This window comes from Etheostoma spectabile, chromosome 11 (genome assembly GCF_008692095.1).
Source record: "Etheostoma spectabile isolate EspeVRDwgs_2016 chromosome 11, UIUC_Espe_1.0, whole genome shotgun sequence".
NCBI lineage: Eukaryota > Metazoa > Chordata > Actinopteri > Perciformes > Percidae > Etheostoma > Etheostoma spectabile.
Window position 1 is genome coordinate 22,151,217 of NC_045743.1, and position 7,045 is coordinate 22,158,261.

A 7,045-nucleotide genomic window follows, 5' to 3' on the forward strand; every position below is an offset into this window, starting at 1 on the left:
TCAATTTTAAAGAACGGCCGGAAACCAAGTTAACACTAGTGGCTGACTGTAAAAACAGTCAGCGGCCTCGTTTGCTAAGCTAGTCTGGAGGATGTCCTAAACCATGCACGTCTGATTGTCAATTTTTGCATATCACTATCTTTTAAGATATTTTGGGGGCATTTTTTATCAGACTTTTTCATTTGTAGAAGGACAGCTGACGACATGAAAGGGGAGAGAAGGGGGAATGACATGCAGCAAGTGCAACAAGGTCAAATAAACCAGGCTCTGCGTCCAGGAGTAAACCTCTAGTAATGACACCTTCTCTCCCAACTGAGAAACTTGTTATACTAAGCAAATCCTGAGTATTGATCTCCTGGTCGACCACAACAAACCCTAAAACTTAATGACTGTTCTGATAAAGCGCTTTTCTCTAGTCTTAACGGCTACTCAAGCTCTTTTACAATAGCACAGGTCGCGAGGCTGCCGTACAAGTCGCCACCTGCTCATCAATACCCCCTCACACACGATCACACTCCAATGCACATCATCGGGCAATCGGGGTTCAGCGTCTGCCAAGGACCCTTTGACATGGAACTACCACCCTTCCGATTGGCCGCGGATATTGGCATTAGGCCAGACCAGAACCGTCAAAGTCTTTTCCTTCACTATAGCTCTCCCTTCCTTTCTCACCATCATTATTTATCTCTTTCCAAATCGCTCCGCTCTCACCAAAGCGTTTGGACGTTTGGGACATACGGCGGCTCACAGTAGGACCCAGACCGCCATCGATTTACACCTGAAGTACAGTTGCTCGCCACAGGGTATCTTTCCATTATCACGACAGGTTTCGATAAGACCGTAATGACCGCTGCGGTGATAACAGCCTCGTCTGTTGGAAGCTGTCTCTGCTGCCGCGAGCCCGACAGACGGAGACAGCTCGTACCGGCCGAGTAATCACAATGCCCGGCGAGAACAGATTTCGGTGTCTTCGTCCCGCCATTAGCCCTGGTGGCGCTACCATTCCCCCCTGACGCTTGCAGCACGTCTCGATTCGATTACAGTGTGTGTGGATTGCATTCTTAACTAGTCAAAGTATTTCGGCCTTTATTTTCTGGACCTGTTTGAGACGGGAAACTGAGGGAGAGTGAAAAGAATGCAGAACAAATCATTGCCAAAGATAATTTTTAGATAAACCAAACCCTTGGTGGTATTTGTTAGTTCATGTGAGCTAAATACATGAATTTATCTTTAACATCATTTATCGGAAAATGTGGATAGTAAACCCCAGAAACCTCTTTCACTTTTCAACAAAAAAAAAAGGAGCTAGTGAACAGCTGCTAGCCATGAGGGGTCAGGAACTTTGGCTTTTAATAGTGATCTGTATCTTTTTAGACATAATACATATTCCAAATCAGATTAAATCAACGCTACAGTTTTTTTTTACGGGTGACTGAGTTGAGGATAAATCGCATCCTGTTTCCTTCATGCATCTTTCCTTTCTAAATGGCTGTTGCTGTACACAGCGTGTTCACAGCAGATCTCAGAGTGTTGCTAAATGTTCGGCAGTTACTGACACTCATACCTCTATTTCAGTGCTTTTGAATGCATTGTTCTCGTGTTGTGTCCTGAGTCACACTTTGGGCGGGGACGTCAACAATGCCGAGCGCTCCAGCAAGCACCTGAGGCATCCCCACGGTAGCCCCTATCGAAAGCCACCTCAACGTTTACGGCCCTGTGTGACAGCGCTGTACAGGGAAACAAACAATTGGTGTTGTATTGTGGGCGCATACAAATGCTCCTATTACTTATGCCTTTTCAAGCAAACGAGCAGTACACGCCATTTCAATGCATCTGGATTTTCCCCACTGAGAAGTATTACTCACAGTACTGGTAATTGGTATTATTCCCAGCTTTTGTTTTGTCTTCCCAGCTAGGACGCTTGCTTCATAACAGTCAATGGGAGTGAATTGTACATACCTGGATTGTGCAGGCTTTTTTACTAACACGTCCTAGACAGATCGGGAGGTCAGAGTGTCAGAGTTGGCTAAGAGCAAATCCTGTTTAAGTCAGTAGTTGTGGAGCTAATACACGCCCCCCGTTAATGGATCATCATGGGACACAACCTTGTGTAGCCCATTTTTTAATTATATGTGATTGTAATACACACAAAACGACCACCCACACACCCAGATCATGCACTTTTAGGTCGGGGTGGTCAAACTCGACTAAGCAGTCCTCATTGGAAAATAGAAAAAAAATTCATTTTCCTGCAATAAAACAATCTACCAAATTGCTGAAACTAAACTAGATTAATAGCTAAATTAATTTAACAAATAATTGCCCTAAAAAGGCTGAAGGTAAAAATTACTACTTTTGTTATTCTTATCAGACATATCCATCGGCATACACAAACAACATGGCCTAAATAGTAAGGCTATTTGTGTGTGTGTGTGTGTGTTTTGTGTGTGGGTTGTGTGTGTGGGTGTGTTGTGTGTGTGTGTGGTGTGTGTTGGTGTGTGGGTGTGGTGTGACAAAAGGTGGGCTGATACATTATTGATCTCAGGATGTTACTGTCCAGTGAATGTCGGGTTGTTTCGGAGTAGAGCTCAAAATCACGGCTCCTGTCCATATAAAAACATTATGATGAATTATTATTAGTAGTGTTATTATAATTTCATTGGCCGCCTGTAAGTTCAAAATTTTGATCTGAAATAGCTGAAATATTTGTGAATGGTTTAAAGTTTATTTGCGTCTGTAGTGAAAGTATGAAGGAGCTGAAACTTATTAATGGAAGAAGATTTGAAGCATTGGAGCCTGCTCTCACTCATTTACTTGTAATATTTAAATACATGGTTAAAAGCCTTAATCTTTTAAAAGTACAACTCGCTGAACATTTTGATTTTTGAATTGTTTTTTTCTAGCTGAAAGTATGCTGAATGTTGAAGCGGAATACGTTAATCATACTCATAATAGATATATAATAATAATAATAATAATAATAATGAAGAAAAGAAAAACAATACTGTGAATGCTGTTGCACTCAGCCCTTCACAAAACTGAAATCACATCCATGGCCCAGACATGTAGAGTGTTTTTTTGATTTTGGAAAGAGAAACATTCAAATATTTTGACTGTGTTAAATTGCATGTCTCGTACGACTTTCTCCCCCCAAAAAGTCAGCGAAAAAGCAATAGCTTGTTTAGAAAAAAAATCAACCACAATCGAAAAAAGTGTTATTTCCTCCTCTCTCTCCCCCTTTTTCATATTCTAAGGCTGTCATATCAGACACAAGGTGGAAAAAGCATAGAAAAGAAAATAACTTTTTGGAAAAGCAACAAAAAAACCTAGGTGAGCCAAAATGTATTGAACCTAAATTGAATGCAGCCCGGATCAAAGCATGTGACTTAGGTCCCATATCCAAAAACCCAGTGGACCCTTTGTCAGGTGTGGATAGCTTTTGTTTTGCCAGTGGGTATTTCTGGGATCTTAATGTGTGACTGCCAGATTCAGTCCTACTCAAACAGACCCGTAACCAAACCCATGTGTCGTGCATCAAATACTTTTCAACAGTGTCTGCATCACATACTTCCAACATGCGCGACATGTGTGTAAAACCACCAGCATTATCTCCTTCCTGTTGACAGTGTGCAATTCCCACAGAGGCTCAGCAGTTGGATCAGTTTAAACACGTTGTACTTAAGACTTCCCAGCAGTGGTTTCTCCAAACGTTTTTTTTTTTTCTGCAGCTCCTCCGCCCCAGGAGATCTATGTGTGGGTAATATTTATTTTTGTAAATGAAACTCTTCTACTTACTTTATTTTTTAATAATATTGTAAATTATATTTGATTACAATGGACAAAAGCGTGTCCATACCTTTTACTAGCCACTGCGCGGCAAGAACTCCTACCAACCTCCCCCATCGATCGTTTACAGTCTGGTCGCCCCGTTTTGGAACACACGACTTAACATATACAGTTTTAATCATTCCTGTCCCTTTAACTATACGCAGATGCCATAGCAGGGCCGACCCTGTGGTGCCTCCCAGAGCCACCTGGGTGAACCCCCGAGGTAAAAATCCCTTCGTTGTCCCCTCGGGTCAAAATGTTGACCCTGTGTTTTTCAAAGTTTCCTACAGCGGGGATGGTTTTCTTTCGAAAAGGAATTTCCGCAAAAATACACGGATGTCCCCCCTACACAATGCTCTTTGCAAAGAACATGAAGATCAGATCTCTACTTACAACAAAATATTGGTCCCTTTTTATACATTCAAGAAACCCACTGAAATGTTTTTTTCTAAATTGTACCAACTCAACTTGACATCCTGTGGAGTTATCCACTCAATGCAATAATTTTGTCATTTCAGATTTAATATTCCAAAACGAGGTATAAATTTTTCATATGAATGGTTCATAAACCCCCGAAATTTAATTGTAAAACCGGTAGGTATAAAATTGGAATTGGTTAGTTGTTGATCTGGTGGGTACTAGTGGGAAAAAAAATAACCTTGAAGAAATAAAAACTTGAAAAATGGTTTACGTTAACCTAAGGAGGAAACAATGGAATTGCAATAATTAGCGCAAACCCGCTAATAGCTCATAAAAAAATATTAATAATCATAAAATGTTTTTCCCAAGATGTTTCCGCCTCCCTGTATCCACAACAATACTGTCCTTTTCTGCAGATTTAAAAATTCCCTCAATGCTTGGGTTTAACTGTGGATACTGTGGAATGGCGGTGGCTATTTTCAGCCGTGTTAGTGGTGTAAAACTGGCATTTATATTTTTACTTTTCCGCATGGCCTTGACCTACCTAACGTGTTTCAGCTAAATTTACCCGTTTCACTAAAACTGGTCCCAACACGCCATTACATGAAAATCCCAGAGCATGGTCTACTCGGTACGCCATGTTGGTATTACCCCCCTAGGTTTCTTTTTTCCTTTAAGCTATGTGGCAGTTACCTGATTTGGAATATCAATTTTTACAGTTATTGTTTTATGTTTTCAGAAGTAAGGTGGCCCTGTGTGACCCTGCAGGGTCCCACCTTGCTTCATTTTGGGCTGCAGGGATATAGTAGTTTGCAGCCTGGCCATAATGGTAAATAAAAAAGTTTTGGCCATAAATTTAGACATACAAAGCCCTGATTAAAATATGCACCGCCATCAATTCCATTTAAATGACAGCAGCCTCATACAAGCAATGCCCCAGTTCGTCAATCCAATATGTGCGGTGCAGGATTTTCGGTAGAATTTTTCTTTGTGCTTTGTATTAATTGGCATTATCATAAACTGCTGTGCAGTGTGTTTTGACATGTGATTGAAGCCCAACTCATGATTCTATTTCTCAAACCAGAACTTCCTTTGGCCACTTTTAACAAAAAACAATGCAAAGTCCCTGATTTGAAACAGAAGAGCAGTTTTCGTCATGGGGTTGTTGACACATTTTCCCATATATAAAGAAACCACCACACTGGGCATCCCCTGCGTTGCACATGCAGGAATCCTGGAGAAATCAGTCTGGCTATTGTTTTGCACAATGGCCGTTTGTGACATTTTTGTTTAAGACTGGTGGGTGGGTCTGAGCGCCCACCATTGGTTGTCATTGTTCCCCTCCTGATCACACAGACCCCTGAAAGAGATCCCCTTTCCTATGTGGTTTCCATTGTAATAGGGGTCAAAACCCAGTCCTTCCCATATCCATGCAACAACTGACTTCCGATAAACCCTAACCCCCCGCATTCCTAAGTCATCAAATTAAGTGTTACTTTTGAGGGGACATTTTGAGTGCAATTTCCACACAAAATGGTTGGAAGTTACCTAATTTCTTGTTCTTTGGACGACCGAGCTGAATATCCAGCTTTTGGCTAACCTATGGACGCATGGACCAGGTGAAACAGTGACCAATAAACTACATTGAGTACAGGACATACTCTTCTGGCATATAAGCAATGTTTTTTTTAAAACAAAGAGTCTGCCAAACACTTATCCTTAAACCCCACAGAAACAAAATACCATGAAGCGTTTAGTGTAACGTCCCAGTCAGAAGTGACAGACATTTAACACCTCCTAGAATGTAATGTAGACCACCCCCAACATCTGGCCCTTGAATTTTTTTTCCCAGCTCGACCGTCAGGGCCTGGCTGACTGCCACCCTCTAAAACAACATATAATCTGATTTTTTAAGATTTTGGTTTCCCAAGAAACCTTGAAGCATAGTCTGTATGGATTCGATGGGCAGTGTGTAATCCCGGCCGGTGAGTATTCCGCTTGGTCCTCTGAGAGTGTTTGTGTTCTTTTTTTCCATCTGAAGTCCCCTATCAAGAGTGGGTATTGGATAAACACTATTGGTTAAAATTGCTGAGAGTGGGCAGCATTTGTTTTCCAAAGTGGCCAATTTTGTTTTTTGCAGAGCAGGGGGTTGTTTTACTCTTGAATGAGGGTTGTCAGAACTGATTTAATTTAAATATTTCCAAAGTAAGAAGCGCTAGTGGTTAAATGCCGTGTCCCAGAATGTAAAGATTACAATCCATCCCTCCCCTTTTTAATACTTCATCACTGTCTATGTTAATGTTATTAATCATGAAATTTTCCAATCCGAATTGGTCAAATGTGTGACTCACCACAGACCAGGATACACACAGTTATTTTATTTAAGACATTGTGATAAATGAAGTGCAAATACACAAATTTTGACACCTGGCAATAAATACAATCTGGATAGGTCTTGGTATAAGAAATCCCACACGTTAATGCAGGGTGTAAAATGCATGCAGAAAGTAATGGGAGCAAGATGCAATCGGATCAGCCAGACCCCATAATGGAAGCAGTCAGGCTCACATTGAGATAGTTCTGTATACAGGTTTTGAAACATCGGAAGATGAAAGCCACCCAACACGTTGAAAGGTCAACTAACTCCACCTCTTCCTGCTGCTATTTCCTTTCTACTACAAGGACTAAGGAGCAGCTTTGTTAAATCTTTAAACCCTCATGTTTTTCCTCATGTCAAATTGACCCGTTGTTTCTTATATCAATGGGTTTCTTTGTAATTCCCCAACAATAACATTAA